The sequence below is a fragment of the Mya arenaria genome, chromosome 6, assembly GCF_026914265.1.
Source record: "Mya arenaria isolate MELC-2E11 chromosome 6, ASM2691426v1".
NCBI classification, from domain to species: Eukaryota; Metazoa; Mollusca; class Bivalvia; order Myida; family Myidae; genus Mya; species Mya arenaria.
In genome coordinates this window covers 40716848-40735457 of record NC_069127.1, presented here as the reverse complement: position 1 = coordinate 40735457, position 18610 = coordinate 40716848, and the positions used below count along the sequence as shown (strand labels likewise).

General features: G+C 32.3%; 1 protein-coding gene and 1 long non-coding RNA gene across 2 annotated transcripts in view; both read right to left on the bottom strand.

Annotated features, from left to right (window-relative positions):
• Positions 1-9708, bottom strand: part of LOC128238344 (uncharacterized) — a 19405-nt gene extending 9697 nt beyond the window's left edge. The window contains exons 1-2 of the long non-coding RNA XR_008261673.1: positions 9580-9708; positions 40-206 (exon numbers count right to left, since the gene is read on the bottom strand). This is a non-coding gene — a long non-coding RNA (uncharacterized LOC128238344). The remainder of the gene's footprint in view (positions 1-39; positions 207-9579) is intronic.
• Positions 1-18610, bottom strand: part of LOC128237790 (deleted in malignant brain tumors 1 protein-like) — a 431829-nt gene that overhangs the window by 372838 nt on the left and 40381 nt on the right. The window lies entirely within an intron of this gene.

The window sequence follows — 18610 nt, the reverse complement described above, 5'->3', positions numbered from 1 at the left end:
GAACACTACCGATAAGATAAAATAAAGAGTTATATTTACTACATGTAACTCCGCCATCTTCAGAATGTACGCAGTCGTGCTGGCCCCATTGGCTGAACAAACACAAATCAATCACAGTTTCGTTTCCTTGACAAGTAAAATCGTCCAGCCAAATCGGGCCATCACCGTCACCGTAATAGGCTTCAGAACGTACCGCCACATTGTCTCTGCAATTGAACTAGTCTGATAAATAAGTAATTCTATTCATGACTTCATTTTCTTTGATTTGATTAGTGACCCTTTCCACTTTTTTGCAACTTATATTGATGTACAAAAGAAGGGCATTTTCTATCGTTATCACTATATATGCTCAAAGCATAGAGACACCCTTTTGATTTCGATTCCTTGATTGAAATTGCTTATGTCTTTTTCACTTCATAATTTGTGTAATTGATACTGCTAATACCTTTTGAACATTTTGCAAGAATCATTGATTTAAGAAAATAACAATGTATAAATAGCAACTAAAAATAACACAGAAATACTTAGACAATATCATTTACCTGTTTAACAAAATAACTTACGTAGCATATCCGAGCTGTCGGCATACGACCTTGGCAAATTGTATGTCTATATCATCATCACAGATCGTACCCCATGTTCCATTGTGAAGTACTTCAACACGACCCTCTTTTTTATGTCTGCCGTTTCTTAGTCTAATCGCACTTGAACCTAAATAAGAAAAAAAAATACATTTTGAAGTTCAATACAATTTAAACGTGTTTTTGTCTACGTAAAAAGCAAATCCCTCCGCATGTCGTTAGGTTGTCAAAAAAGACTGATGGTCATGGTGCCTGATAAATGGAAATATTGAATTCAAATTCAAGAAAGGTCTTAATCAATCTTTGCATGGCAAAGTTACTTCCCAAACACTGCACAAATTGTTGACACACGCTCACTCTTCAGCCCGTTTTCAAAGCCAAACTTTAATAACACAGGTTTTCATTAAGACCTTGTAATATATTACTTGTCATTTAATATTGTGGAAATACAATTATTTTAAACAAAATTCCGATCGGTCTACTGATACAATGAATATGGTGAAGTTTTCATTTCTATTTTAAAACACTAGTCTAATAAAACTTGAACCTTAAAATGAAATTCATTTATTTCATGGCGTCTAAAATGTCCTTTGTGAAAAGCTCCCGACTGCCGTAAGGTAGTCGAGTTAAAATGATGATGATGGTACCTTTATGATGGAAATTAAATTCAAGCAAGGTTATGATAATTTGAAAATTCTTATACGACTCACAACCATTGTGTCAAAAGGAAAACATATTAACTAGACGTGCTGCAATGCGACCAGGTTTTCAATTTGCGCTATTAAAAGGTGTTTGAAAATTAAACTAAATATGAAACGCATACAGGTGGTCAAGGAAAACTGTTGGCTTCAGCTTTTTCTTGTTATACTAGAGCATTGTCAATTCACCAATAATACCAAACTCGCCGCTGAACTGAAACAGTGAAACAGTTGTGTGAAAAGTTGTTGAAAAAGATATCAAGTATTTTGATATGGAGCGTTTATTGCCATTGAGCTTTAACCAGGAATGTATATAAGTGGTTGCAACTCTGTAGTTACAAACAAGCGAAATACAAGAAAATGTATTTCACCAATGACCCTTAAAGAGTGGCCTTTAATTTAAACCTTTTTACATTGGATCATTTTTGCTATCGAACAAAGCATGGCAAACAAACAGACAGACGAAGCTAAAATACAAGAAATTCTAATTAATTAACCTTTAGTGTGATTTTAACCTTAGACCTACTGAAATGGGTTTATCACGCCGACATCTAGTGGTAAACATTTGTTCATTGTTGTTATTCTCGGACATGTTAGAGTCCGGACAAACTCAAACACAACTAACATTTACAAACAATTCGTTAGTGATGTATTGACTTTTGTACTACTGGCATCGGCTTTGCACGTACCATGCCGGCTTCTTGTGGTGAATATTTGTTATTTTTATACAAACCTTTGCATGGCCAAGATAGAACCCGGACACAACACATATTGATGTAAAACACCCGCCAAAACGCCCGCACAAACGCCTTTATAACCCAACCTAGATTGACTATCGAAGATGAAGTTGTGTTATTGTGTATTCGATATTGAAAAAAGACATTCTTTGAAACAATATTTGGCCTCCGAACTACTCTTTATCACAACCTATACGGAAACATTTTCATTTCTATTTTGATACACATTTAAGTACAATTCTCGGCACAATGTTGCTATATTTGATTCTGTAAAGCCTTAAGTAAATAGTCAATGGATATATTATTTTGTAAACTATTGATTTAATTACATTTTAGTCATGCTTTGACGCCCTATTGAGCTTGGTAAGGTCAAAATGTATTATAAGTGCATAAAGGTTGTTCAAATAAAACTTTTAAAAATATTCATCATTTTGGTGCAGTTGGCGGCAATCTTAGATTTTGATTGTACTCGAATATTATTTTGAACAAGATGTCAAAAATGATATTCGAGCCATAAACGAGAAGTTCAATCCTGAATTGTTCTGATCGTTTAAATTGAACAGATGGTTAAACTGAACTATTTTTTTCTTATCTTAAATCCATCAAGCAATAAAGAAACTATTTTTAGTTGTTCGTAATAACACACGAATATTAATGGGATGTGCATGAGATTCTATCGTTTTGCTTTTTTATGTTGACATTTTAACATTTCAAATAACAATTTTGTTTGCCAGCTTAAGCATATTGTTTTTATTGTATAAGGAATGAATTTTCTCACACAAAATGCGTTAACAAGATAAATGCAGAATAAATACAGGAGTTATGGCACTAAACCGCTTAAATAGGAGATAACAAGAGTAAAGTTTATTTCAATATACATTCAAAAACTTATTCAGTTAGTTAACAGTTTTATTTAAAAAACACACTTAAAGTTCGAATGCGTAGGTTGTATACGTTACGATTATAAAAAATCATAAAATTTATTATCCTCGACTCAATTCACCCTAATCATCTTAACACCGATGGAAAACTAGCGTGAATTGTCTCGTGTGGTCTAAAAATGTTTGCTGTGGGCTGATAGAACTATGTCGGACGAAGATTTTAGATTTTCAAAATGAAACACCAAAATGTTTCTAAATCAACACTATATTACATTTACGAAAACGAAGTGTTAATTGCTAAGCTCTGGTGTAAATACAAACGACTTCTCTGCAATGATGTTACAACTATGATAAAGGCGGACATATCATAGAAATACACAGCGTTTATGAATTCAGTATATACGAACAATATAGATGGTGTATAATCGCTGACGTCACAGAATTTGACGTCAACCTTGCCCAGGAACTCGTATCGATGGACGGAGATTTTTCTCGCACTTCTTGGCGTATAACTCATAGTTCCTGACTATCAAATGACCCGTGAACAGCTCTTGATGTAATCGTATATGTTTATATATGTATGTAAGATACTGAATGTCTAAGAAAAAACTATGTTATTCAAACATGTATGCGGCATAATATATTTGCATTGCACAATTTTATTTATTGCCAAGGTGGAAAAGCTTTTCTGCTTACTCTGTACACTATATATTGTCATTTCTAATATTGATGAATCAGTATTTGTTTATGATATGAACACGTGTGGTGTTAATAAAGATAAGTTGAGATGAGTTGAGTTTAATGCATGATAAATGCATGGAAAAAGCAATGACGTTTAAGAAAGTAGTTGATTTTAATAAAACAACAACAACAAAAAACAATTTATTTGTTGAATCGAGATGTTATTGTTTAGTGGATGGATGGATGGATGGATAGATAGATTGATGGATGAACAGAGCGAGGAAGGATTAAATGCTTGAAGTTTACACTTGAATGTCTGACAAATTAAGCGCTGTTGTATAGCGAAACTTTGTAAGCAGCACATGACACTAAGTGTTAATTCTTAACTTGTGAATCACACAGTGATCCAAATATCTCGCAATTAGCAGAGCTAATATTGCAACTTCACAGGGGGCGAGGCTCATTATCGCAAGGGCAAATATGCAAAGCAAAATGGCATTAATATAGTTAACAATGATATTTGTAACCAAAATTCAATATATTATTAAACAAATAATGTTTAATAAAAGAAAGTATATCTAGAGTTTTGATAAAATTATTGACGTTATACTTATCATCGGTTCAATGATCATATTAAACAAAATAAAGGCAACAAGGGTGTCACACAAATTCAAAATGATTAGGTTTACAAAATGAAAAAAACAACTAGATGTGCATCAATGCGTAGACTTGTATTTACAAGTATTCTACGGGAATGATGAGACTTCGATTAATTACATGGTAGTGTAAGAATAACGATCTTAAGGTGGAACGCGACTATGATTTTTTTTCGAGCTACTGCCTGAAAATTGGTATACGAATAGAAGAGCATATGCCCAGTTAGGGACTGTTTTTACTTTTTTAATATTCGGAACAGTTTTGAATCTAAGAGTCTTCAAAATATGCCGCTGACGTCAATTTGAGACGTCTCTCATATTTTTGCGTTCCAGCTACAATAACCGATATTTTAATCAATTCTTCGTTTACAGCTATGAAATTTCAACGTCAAGTGCATCTTGTGAAAACGAATACGCTCATATATTTTTCTCTCTTTTGTTGAACGTTATTGTTTCTAAATTCGTCTATAACGTCATTTTTCGCGGGAAAAACGGCGTCGTGTTTCGCTGAAAAAACTACGCCTTTCTTTAATTCTTGATGACTTAAATCTGGCGGCTATTTTAATGAGAGGCTTTCTTAATTATTAAGCAATCTCATTTGCCGAATTATAATATTTTGATAATACACATCAATAATCGTTCCAGTCACTATGCTATGAGCTGTGACTATGCTGATTAGTGCTTTGTTTTTTATATATACATCTACAGTAATAACGCAACAATAAACGGTTCTACTACTTTATTAGTTACCAATTTCTTTAATAAGTTTCAGTAGAGATCTGCAGTTATATCTTCAGTTATAAGTCTCTAAACAAAACAAAGGCATAGTAAATCCAGTGCGTGACACTCATTTTATACACCAAATATAACTAACAAATCGAAAAATGATAATCGACAGAAATCTGCATTGTAATAAGCACAAACGGATCCCGGCGGTAGAGGAGTTCTGAAATCAATGTATTCTTGTCTAACCTCTTGTGTCAAAGTCTCAAATAGTATCACGGAGTCATTTGCCTGTAACATTGGTACTAGACAAGGGGATAAGTCAAGTTCAACAATATTTGCTCTATTTATAGACGAGTTATCGTATATTTTAAGGCTAAATTGTGGTTCAGGCATTTTTATAACTAATGATATTCCAGACATTATATGTTTAATGTTTGCTGATGATGTTGCCAATTGCGCTGAAACTGCAATTAAGTTACAACAACAGGTAAACGCAGTCGATCAATTTTGTTTTAATACTGGAATGGAAATTAATCTTGATAAAACTGAAATTATTGTATTCCGTAATGGTGGTCCTCTACGAGCATATGAAAGATGGTTATATCGAGGACAGTCAATTAAACCTACTTCTGTATACAAATATGTGGGATTGTTGTTTACTCCACAGTTGTCCTGGAGTTTAGCTCATGTTAAACTAGCTTCTCAGGCACAAAAGGCGATTTTTGCTTTGAAAAACTATCAAAAACCGATTGGTTATTTTCCAGCTGAAGATCTTTTAAAGATACTATGATTAAGCCAATAATATGTTATGGCTCCTAAGTATGGGGATATGAGTATAGCCAAACCATTGAAATGATTCAAAATAAATTTTGTAGACAATGTTTTACATGTAAGAAAAACTACGAATACTTGTATGGTTTTAGGAGACTGTGGAAAATTACCATTATATATAACATATTTTACAAATTGTATAAGGTATTGGTGTAAATTATTATCTATGCCATCCTGAAGGTATCCAAGGCAATGTTACATAATGTTAAAGTCCCTAGATGTTGCGGGAATGATCTGTTGGGCTACCAAAGTAAAAAGTCTTCTTTTTACTTATGGCTTTGGATATGCTTGGATATCACAAGATATTGGTGATTGTAATTTATTTGTTAAAATGTTTAGAGACAGGATAATTGACTGTTTTACTCAAACTTGGCACGATCATGTGAGTAATGCCAGCCGATGTTACCACTACAGCCACTTTAAGAGTTTACTTAACATGGAACGGTATTTGTTGATATAGATACCACTAAAACATAAAATTACATATGCTAAATTTAGATGTTCTTATTATGATTTGCATATTGAACTTGGAAGGCAATTAAGCATTGCACTGCATGATCGATTATGCAATTTCTATCTACTGAACTATAATATATCTGAAATTGATTGTGAAAACCATGCCTTTTTTCGTTGTAAAAAAATAATATATATATTAGGAACCAATATTTGTTAAATTGGTATGAATCTGGTGATGATTTGAATAGTTTGTATGCCCTATTATCCACAAATGACTTTAACACAATACGAACATTAGCAGTGTACATATTTCATTTTATGAATTGTATCAAGGAATAAGAATAGTTACACTTTTTGTTCACTTTTTCATCTCATGTATAAATGTACTATGACATAACTTAAAGCATTTCGTATAATGTTTACTATTTTGAAATGTATTTTGGGCCGGAAACCTTTATTTACAAAATAAACTCTTGACTTGACTTGACTTGACTATAAAATACGCGACTATAGAGTTCAGTGTTTTGAATCTAAGTTTGATTTGGTCAATCGGGTATCGTTGAATAAAAACATATACAATTAATAAATTCCACTAATAGGGGTAACCATATTATTAATAAAGTTTGGTAGTGAATATAAGTCTTGAACATTTTCAACGAGGGTCATTTGTTACGCAACGGTTTGGGGAGGGGTAGGGGATGGTCAGTTAAAGAATATCATTCTTTGAACAGAAAGAAAATGACTCAATACATAACGGGGTCAAAATTGAATGTTACATCGGCGTTAATTTAAAACACACTTAAGTTTTAAATTGAAACTCTTATTCAAAATAAATTTTCAACATGTATAAGAAACATGTATTTTCACTGATAAACCCTTACTTCTTACCAAATAATAAACTCATACAAAATATTATTCACTGATTACAATATTGTAACTGTTTATTTAATAGTAGAAAGCGCAAAAAAGATTCATTTTTTTGTGAATGCTAAAGGATTTACTATGGTCTCATATTTCAAATTAAACTCGGTATTCCTCATAAGAATCATTGTTTTCGATATGTATTTATTCTTAAAGGCATAACAAAACAATAGAATTAGTTGTGGTAAATCGTATTTGTGTTTAATACGAGTGTTTGCACTGATTGTAAATGATCACATTGAATTGTTTCTTTTATTTTATCTTATTAAGGGTTGTTATAGTTCACACAAATTCACTCACACGAACGCATGTATACACCTACATACTCGTAGATGCACGCACGCCCATACACACGAACACGCACACACACACGCGCACACGCACACACTATGAAAAAATATATGTTTCGAATTGCTCAAATGATGATCTTAAAGTTAATGTTTATAGTGCAGTAAAATGTTTAATTTTGTTAATCAATGCATTTTTTGTTTTAATCCATAACGAGTTATTTTGTTTTCCTGACTTTACCACGCAATCAAAGCTTCTCGTGCGTACAAGCAACTTCATGAGACAACTTTCGGCGATGCATTCAATGTCTATGATACAGAAGCCAACATAGCTACCTTATCCTGCATTCAATGTCCCTGCCGTGCGAACAATGGCTGTGCACGCGTGTGCGTGTGCGTGTGTGTGTGTGTGTGTGTTTGCGTGTGTGTGTGTGTGTGTGTGTGTGTGTGTGTGTGTGTGTGTGTGCGAGCGTGTGTGCATACATGCCTGCGTGTGAGAGCGTACATGTGCGTGAGAGCGTGTGTGTGTGTGTGTGCGTGTGTGTGTGTGCGTGTGTATGGGCGTGCGTATGATCGTTTGTGTATGTGTGCGCATATATGCATGCGTATGCACGCGTGCTTGAGTGTGGGATGGTGTGTGTGGTGCATTTTTACGCGTGCTTACGTACGTGACTTTATTGTACGTTTTGTTCGTGTGTTTGTATGTAAGCTATAACAACCCTTAACAAAATGAGCATATAGTAACTATTTAAAGATGCACACTTACTCGCCCATCTCAACTCTACTCAATATCTTAATTTTCCCCATGGCTGGACATATTCATAATATATCCAAAGAGTGATAGACGTAGAACATAAATAATATTATATACAATAATAGAACAGTTTAAAATTATAGCATATTGGTGTCAAAATATTTATATAGGAAGGATATAGCTATATATAAGTATAAATAAAAAGCTTATATTCTACATGCAAATAAAATAAGTATATTTGACTTCAACGATAGTAAGGTCGTGTGTGATTTGACGCTTGGTTGCAGAAAACTGGTCGAAAACAAAGGTTCTTATGAGAAATACCGAGTTGACTTGAAAAAAAATGAGCATAAAACAAAGTATTTTTTCATTATGAGATTAGAGTAGACACAGTAAATATTTTAGCATTCAATAATAATTTAATGTTTTTTGCGCATTCTGTTATTAAACACGCGGTTAAAATCTTGTAACCAGTAATTAATATTTTCCATAAATGCATAATTGAGTAAGAAGTTAAAGTTTTATTAGACAAAATTGATCTTGTTATACAGTGTTGAATTATCAATTTAACTAAAATTAACAAGAACTGTTATATGTTATTGATCAGTGGTTTATTCAAAACTAAGCTCTTATTAGCGTAAATAATAGCTCGATTTACGTCATGCTAAACGTTTTATAACAATACGTAATGAAAAAAAACAGGTATAGGGGTTAGATTATTTGATACTGCGCAAAAACGAACTCGGTGAGGTACCCTTTTTTGATATCAGGCGATTTGTAATAAAACATTGAACACATGTATTTAAAAAAATCAAAAATTAAACGAGCAGTTTTTTCAAGAATTAAAGAAAGGCGCAGTTTTTCCAGCGAAACACGATGCCGTTTTTCCCGCAAAAAATGACTTTAAAGACGAATTTCAAATAAATAACGTAAAACAAGAAAACAAAAAATATATGTGCGTTAACGATTTTACAAAACGCACTTGAGGTTGAAATTTCTTAGCGGTAAACGAAGAATCGGTGAAACTATCGGTTATTGTAGCTGGAACGCAAAAATATAAGAGACGTCTCAAAATTGACGTCAGTGGTATATTTTAAGGAGTCATAGTTTCAAAACTGCTCCGAATATTGAAAATGTAAAAACAGTCCCTAATTGGGCATATGATCTTCTATTCGTATACCAATTTCCAGACAGTAGCCCCCCAAAAAAATCATAATCGCGTTCCACCTTAAGTGGACCTTTACGTTTTGAGAGCGCTGGTTTTTCATGTTTACTGGAAACAGTGTTTCGTGCGTTACAAAAGCAGATTAAAATGTGAAAATTGTTTGCACAAATTAGTAGCCGAATATTTATACCTAATACCCACATACCTCGAGTACAAGTTGGGGAAATACCATCCAATTGGCCGTCAGCTTGACATGTTCTTATTAAATTGCCATTTGTAAGGATGTATCCTCTTGCACATGAGTACGTAACATTTGTCTTGTAGTCAATCGTTGCCCCCGAATCTTTTGAAGCATACCCTACAGAGTGTACGAAGCAGGATCCTGTGATAATGAATATATAACTTTGAATGTTAATTTGTAATTATACCTTAAACCCTTGAAGAGAACGAAACAGCTTACATTTTGGCATTTATTTTTACTTAATTTGTTCAAATTGATTTGTTTTATGTATGTATGTGCATAAGCACCATACAACTACAGAAAGCCTCATTTGAAAGGCAATTAAGCTTAAGTCAATTCAATTTCAATTTCGTTATACATGTATGTTTTATACATTCTTCTACAGTAAAAGTAAGCAACCTTGTTATATGGTCATAATATTATGTTAAGTATCTTGTAAAGATAGAAATGTTCAAATATGTTCAATTTGAGTCTTAAAATTCATGTCCGGTGTTTATTTATGAAATCAATAGTATGTGATAGTAAGCATTCCTAGCGCTAAATATAACGTGGATGCCAGTAATAATGTAAGAGCTTGTCATTGTACCATTTTGCCATGTAACCCACTAGTAAATCATTAATGCATGTAATGTTACCTCTAGTTACTGCCATACACTACAGTTTGCATGATTATATTTGGAAAAAAACTTCATCAGTCGAGTATTCTCCTTTGTTAAAGTAATAATACTACTTTTTAGACCATTTTATGTACATGTAGGTAACAATGGTTCAATTCGCAAGTATTAAACAAATTTAATTCAAACACATTTATACGAAGATTGTTTTCAAGAGTTTCGATATATTTTTCATTAAACAAATTATCATTGACAAAATATCAACATCGTTTCAATGATTTAAAAGCATTTACTATATTTTGAACACCTTCATCTAGTTCTGGGAAGACCGTATTTTGGTGACTTAAGTAGATAGAAACATTTAAAATCTCGATATGATAAATATTACCAACAAAAGTATTAGTTCTAATGTTTCAAAATATTTATGAATTATCATCAAGTGATGCTATGTTTGATTTATTGGAAGATTGAAATTCAATTCGTTTTCAAATCACTCTACGTCTAATGTATATTTTATCTCGGAGTGATTTGTAGCACGAAAATGTGACATAGCTATGTAATATGTAACGGAGCATGATCCCTCCATTCATTTAATGAAATGCAATAGTAAACCTTCATTCAATAAATAGTAATTTGGTCATGTATTTGTGCCCTGTTTAATTTAAAAGTGATTTCGTACACCTACTACTACTACTACTACTACTACTACTACTACTACTACTACTACTACTACTACTACTACTACTACTACTACTACTTCTACTACCACTATTACTACTACTACGGCTTCTACTACTACTACTACTACTACACTACACTTGATATAACATGTAATGGTACCACTATTGAACCAACTTCTGCTGTTAAATATCTTGGCGCAACTATTGATCAGACCCGTTCTTTTGATTATATGGCTCGTTCCATATTAAAAAGGCTAATGCAAGATTAAAATATCTATATCGAAAGAGAGGTTACCTTACAAAACACACCAAGAAACTCCTTTTCATTGGCCTTAATTCAATGCCATTTTGATTTTGCCTGTTCTATGTGGTATCATGGTCTGACCAATGACTCATTAAAACCAAGCTCCAAACCACACAAAATAAACTTATGAGGTTTGTTTTGGATCTTGATGCAAGGTCTCACATTGGCCCAGAACACTTTAAATTACTCAACTGGTTACCTGTCAACAAACGTGTAGGCCAGATTATTTTGGGTCATGTCTTTAGAATAAAAAATGGCATAGCCCCGGACTATATGGGAGACAATGTTATCCCCCAAGATACTGTACACACACATAGGACAAGGTTATGCAAGAAAGGGGATTATGCTGTTCCAGAGGTCAAAGGTTTTGGGTTAAAGTCCTTCTTCTTTTCTGGCATTACCTTATGGAACAAGTTGCCATCTTGTATATCGCACAGACTAAGAAATTACCTGTTTTTAAATTGCTAGTAAAGAATCATTTTTAGATAATTTGGCATAATTAGTTATGCTATTAAAAAGTGTTGTTTTTTTTCATTTATTTATTCAAAGATGTTCAGTAAAGGAACTATTTTAACTTAACCTCGCATTTTATAAGTAATACATACTGTCATATTCATACTTTAATGTGATAGTTATATATTACTTTCTCAACTATAACTTTATGTTACTAAATTATGTAAAGTGACTGTGATACAACTACGGCAATATTTATTTTAATGCATAAAGACTAACTTTCAATATATTTGTGCAATTTCGATTACAGCTATATTATTACTTAAATATGCAATGCCTCCCTATGCCATGTCACCAAAACAAAGGACCACAATGGAAATAAGAGTTTTCTCTCTTTTGTGTCATCCTTGGTTCGGTACTACTACTACTACTACTACTACTACTACTACTACTACTACTACTACTACTACTACTACTACTATTATTATTACTACTACTACTATTACTACTACTACTTCTACTAACTCTACTACTACAACTACTACTACTACTACTACTACTACTACTACTACTACTACTACTACTACTACTACTACTACTACTACTACTACTACTACTACTACTACTACTACTACTACTACTACTACTTGCATGCAAGTCCCAGAGAATATAAGGAACACGCATTCATGTTACTTTTAAAAAAATTCTTGAATATTATTTACTGTCATACTAATTAATTGTATGTACATATTCATTGACATCAAGTTTGTTTAGCCCTTACAGTTCCAACACTGTAGGAATCCTTAACTTTCATGGACCAAAATTCTGAAAACTTCACTTTGTGTCCAGTATCCCTAGAAAGTCTTTATAGTATTCTCTAATAGAAATTTCCCCTAATTGGTGAAATGCAATTTTCCAATTTTACAATCGTTTTCAAAATATTTGGATTTTTCTGAGTATACAACGCAAAAAACCGTTGCCTATATAACATTCAAACTAACCGTGTGTCACTTTGGAAGTTTGAGTCTTTAACAAATGTTTGCAAATAAACAGGATTTGCAAACTTATACCTGATGGTGAAATGTATGGATTCCTGCCCTTAACAGTATAAATATACGCGGACCAGTTTATTTTTTAAAATGCCAAAATTCATGGTACCATGTAATAATACAGTTATTTATTTTTAGCAGTGAAATATGCTGTTCATATTAACCGCAATATCATTATTGATCTTTAGCCATATGAAAGTATATTTTCACAACTAATAGGTAAATAGTTCTACTTATAATGCTATTATATTTAAATAATTTAGATAATATATGAAAACAGTAACTATTTCCTTTCATACTAACGGCATAAACTGTTCACTGGACAATGTTTTGTGTTCATTTAGGCTACATGAATTTTTGTGACATAACACTTGAAAAATATGTTTTGAAATGAAAGTAAATAAATTATCTTACCTTGACAGTTTATACACGGAATAAAAATAACCATGAGAAGCTTCCAAAATGGACCAGCTACCATGATGCCAAACGATCTTTAGTGGTGTTGTAGAGTTCTAAAGCAGTGTTACACAGGCATAAAATAGAATTTGCAATAAATCATTGATCTTGTATTAAATTATTGCAAAAAAGTGTCCTTCAATATGATGTTCTAGATTCGTAAAATAGACGATTAATAGTCCAGCTCTTTCACACAAGCCCTGTGCATTATTACTGCAAGTGATACAGCAGATGTTTACTACCAAGCACTCTTGGCTCAAGTATGATGCAAATGAGGAATTTCTTTCTAACTACCTATAAGGTTGTTAGAATGCAAATGAGGAAAATGTGGTATTGTCATCATGTCACACTCGAAGGTGCTTTAGATGAGTGTGGGTTTGTTTTAATTTTAAGTCAGGCTTGTTAAAGGATGTTTAAAATATGTAACATACAGAGTTTAATTATGTGTGCTTCTCTTTCACATTGGATGAGACTTATTTCTTTCTAACTACTTATAGTTTTATTAGGATGCAAATGAGGAAGATGTGGTATTGTCATCATGTCACTATCAAGGGTGCTTTTAATGTTGTTGTTTTTAATTTAAGGCCAGGCTTATTAAAGGATGTTTAAAATGTGTAACAAACAATAAAAAGTTTAATTGTTTAATTATGTGTGCTCCTCTTTCACATTGGAAGATACTTATTTCTTTCTAACCACCTATAGTGAAATTATGATGCAAATGAGGAGAATGTGTATTGTCATCATGTCATACTAAAGGGTGCTTTTGATGTGTGATGTGCATTCAATGAGACTTATTTCTTTCTAAATGTTGGATATAAATGGTCGAACCACCTAAAGTGTTATTTTTATCAAAACACTTTTAATCTTTAATGACCAAAACTTTATATTGATTGAAACCGTTGTCAACGTTGCTATGACAATTACAATAATGCGTTTTGTTGATACTAATTTTGACGATGCTACTGACAACGAGTGTGTTGATAATAATAAGTATGATAATGCGATGGGTGTTGATGACCATGTTGATCTTGAACCAGTTTTATTAACCAAGTTGTATAACATAGTCAAGACTTGTCGATGAAGTCTGGTTTCCACTATGGATAAACAATAGTGATGGTAAAGAATGGTCTCTATCATTAATACACTGTCTTCAATGTGCGGACTGCTCTTAATCTTGGTGATGAAGACATAATATAATAAACATAATACTAATATAATTTAATAACTTAAACACATCAATAATACCCTGTCCTGATTGTGAAGAGTGGTTAAAATGATAACACTAAGACATCTGTTTCAAAGAATTAAGCATACTAGAATTTAGTTCGATATAAACACATTCGTTCACAATAAACAGTTACGTAAATTTACTTTAAATCGATCGGATTAAACTCTTATGCGAATTGTACACAATGATAGCAATGATACTATCAGCAATATCGACTATAAAGTGATTTTTGATTATGCTTAATCATAATACACCGCTTTACAAGAATCTATTTTATATGTCCTATATCTTACGGTTCACAAGAAAATGATTAAACAGAAAACGTGTTGTCTTCCTGGTCACGATTTTACGGCTACGAGTTTTTTTTCTTTCTTGGTAGCAAATTACCGCATTTATCTATAGTATCATAATAAAATGTGCACTTGTAAATGTTGTTTCAACTTGAGTTATTCGTAAGAGTATTAATATGAAATTGCAGCTTTTCAAGATGATGCACTGGAAATATTTAACTCATGTCTCATTAAATTCATTGCGAAATAAGTTATATAAGTTATTTTAACATTATACTTATCACCTCTGATTGGCACGATGTTACACGTACACAAACACACGGTGCGATATTTTTGTCAATCAGATAATTTTCTATTTATTTTACTAATAGCAAGCATTATCCTATAAGATATCCGATACACAAATTTGTGAAATGGTGGTGACCTTATTACAGTTTGGTATGATTTTAAGAGATTTTATGTCCACACATAAAATCAAAAGCATTATACCTAAAATCATATATTATAACAAACACGCCTTTTTGGCGTCCAATATCAGTTGAATCAAAGAACAAATATACAAACTGTTACAACTTCACTGTAAATATGAAAGCCTAACCTATCGACTTAACTAACATCTTTCTTCCTTCCTACACTTATGTGCACACAAAGAAAATAAAACCATTATACCTATAATCATATATTATGACAAACTCGCATTTTTGGCGCACAATTTCAATTGAAACAAAAAGCAAATAAATACAAACTTGAACAGCTTCACTGTTATATATTTTCTGTTTTAAGTATGCTTACAAGTAATCATTAAACTTTAAATATGATAGGTTTAGAATTTGTAAGTCCTAAATAAGGAAGTGCACTGAATCAATCTGAGTGTATAATTATGTCGACATCTTGTGATTGTTATGTTTCCTAATGTGTCTTCCTCTTGTGAGTAAACGGAAGACACTTATGAACTACGTTCAATATGGTCGAGACATTGTCTAAATAATAACAAATCACGTTACTATTATTTAAATAACAAATGTTTCATACTAAGATTAGGTTACATCAATGAAACGCACGTAGTGTATTTGTCATCGACGTGGAGATGCTACGAAACATTTTTGTAATAATATAATTAATAAATACTTTTTAATACTAATAAAACTAGCCATTCTTAATAGAGAAAAGAAGACAAAGCAAAAAGCAGTTTTGACGATTTTTTAAAAATTAATTTGAGGGTTTTTTTTGTTTAATTTTGAAAGGTAAAAATGCCCATTTTGTTTTCCTACATAAGAGCTGACATTCAATGATTATCTATATTGTTATATGTTATTTTGTTATAAATTCATTTCGGATCAATAAATTTCTTCCTGTGTAATAAAATGAATGCTTAGTTTTAATTTACTTTATTTCATTTTCTTGTGTTTAGATTGTCGAAAAGAACTTCCGTGAATTCTTTTGACCATTTATTTCATGATTTTGTAGTACACTTAACATGTTTTCCTTGTTCCATGTAACTGTCTTACTTTGCTTTAACTAATTTGAGATAAAAGATATAATTTATAAAGCAGCTGCGTGTTTGTAGTTATTTTACTTTTTAAATATTTAATGATATATTCCAAATTAATGAATACAAATACCCATATTTACGATGTTATATGTGAACAATTGTAGAAATTACACTTAAAAAGGCTTAATGAAACAAACTGTTTCAGATAAGAAAACTTATTTATCGTTTAAATTTTAGTAAGTCCTTTTAGGGATTCAGATTATTTTTTTTCGAATAGGTGGTCTTTAAAGGAGTTTAAATATGGTCTATTATATTACCAAGAACTAGTTAAGTCATTAGAATACATTAACTGATATATGCAACTTTTCCCAGCGTACTGATGTATGTATGTGTGTTTAAATAAATGTGTGTTTGAATGTGTGTGTAATGTATATGCATATGTGTGTTTGTTTGTGTATATGTATGTTTATGTTTATGCGTGTATACAATTGTTATAGGTTCAAAAACTCGTTTACTATTGAAGAAAAATAATTATGTCAAACGTAAATATTTTAAATATATCTTTTTTATCCGACACGTGCATAACATGCTTTCATTGTGATCTGCAATGTAAAGGTCGAATATCGGACTTGTATTGCTGTATTTCTGCATAGCAAAGTCCTTCTTCTTCTTCTTCATATTTAAAATGGTATGTTAGGTCCTTGTCTTAGGTTGTTGATGATTGTTCAAAGTATCACGAAATAATGTTAATATAACCATTTCAATTTATTTAAAAAATGTTTACATTATAGAGGATCAATGTATACAATTATTCATGTTTGAAAAATATCAACTTAAGTTTATTGATTTCAGGAGATCGGTTAAAGTACTCGTAGACCTTCAGTACTTAGATGAATTTGTTTAGCAGGAAACTAGTAACATAATTTCCTCGTGTGCTTGTTGGGTATGTAGCTAAAACTAATATGTTTTCGTCACTCGATGTTTTGTATTTGGTGAAATAAGAAGTTATTTTGAAATGTCTGAAAGCGGAGATATAAATTTGAAAAATTCTTTGGTTAAAGATTTGCATTGGTATTTTGACAATAATTTTGACCAGCTGAAAAGGAATGTAGAATCTGATACGGAATGGGCGACGCAGTCGGCTAGGATGAGAGTTGAAAATTCTGTCTCATTATAAAGACCTGGCAACAATAAACAGTTTGAACTTAATTGGGAGGTTCTTGAATTTTGTGATAAAGCTATTACTTTGAGAGAAGTTGACAGAGCTCAACAGTTCATGAAGGAAATAAATACTAAAATTGAGCATCTAAAATTATTATATTTGCCGAAAACTCACCTACCGGGTTGAACATTATTGCTGAATACCAATTGTATGATGTTGCTAGTGATTCCGATGACGATAAGCGGGTTGGTTAGGCTGAATTCGACTCGTCAAATTGAAAAAAAAAAACGATTGAAAGCAGTCGGCTTCCTTTGTTAATAATGGTCCTGCTGGGCAACCTTCTTCTTTTGGGGAGGTCGAAGCCGCGGATCCCTACCAGAAGGACGTTTCGTGCAGTGTTGAACAGTCATATGTTTCAAATGCTGCTCAGAGGGACTCCTTTCGAGCGGATGCGCCGCAGACCAACTCCATGGGTATCGGGCGAGGCAGAGGAGTAACCAGACCGGTGGCTGCAACAACCGCCTCTCCATAGACGCAGCAATTCGTCCCACCAAAGGGCGGACAGTGATTTTGAAAAGTATTGGTTATTATCAAATAAAATTTGTTTCAATCAGACTGAATTGCAGACTTTTTTATGAAACTTTTGAAAACTCTATTTCACAACATTCTGTTAAAGGAAAAACTAAAGAACTGTTTTTTATTATGAAACAATACTTGAGGCGGATTAAAATTTGGTTTATTATAGAAAATGGATATGTCTCACCTTTTATTATTATTTAACCACCATGTTTTATCATGACAAATAATCAATCAGCATTACGAAATTATGTATTTGTATCTTCAGCAACAGTACATGATTCGTTTAAGCTCAAATTAGTTTTAGATGCCTGTCATTTTGGTTTACATTCGTTTCGTTCTAGTGGTGTTACAGCTTGTGCTGAAAAGAAACTATCTGAAACTCTATTTCAAAAACATTTCAGTTGGATATGTGCTTCTTCCAAGGACGATTATTAAAAAAACAACTTAAAAGAAAGATTGTCAGTGACACTGAATATAAACTTATAGTACGTTTTATTAATGTTTGAAAGCATTAATTGCCACTTACAAAGATATTCATTAAAGAATTTATTTGATAAATATTTGTGCATTTTATAGGAATGTAGAATAAAAAGTTAATTTGGTTGTTTATTATTAGCTCGACTATTCGAAGAATAAGGAGGGCTTTACTACTCGCCCCAGCGTCGTTGTCGGCGTTTGAATCGGCGTC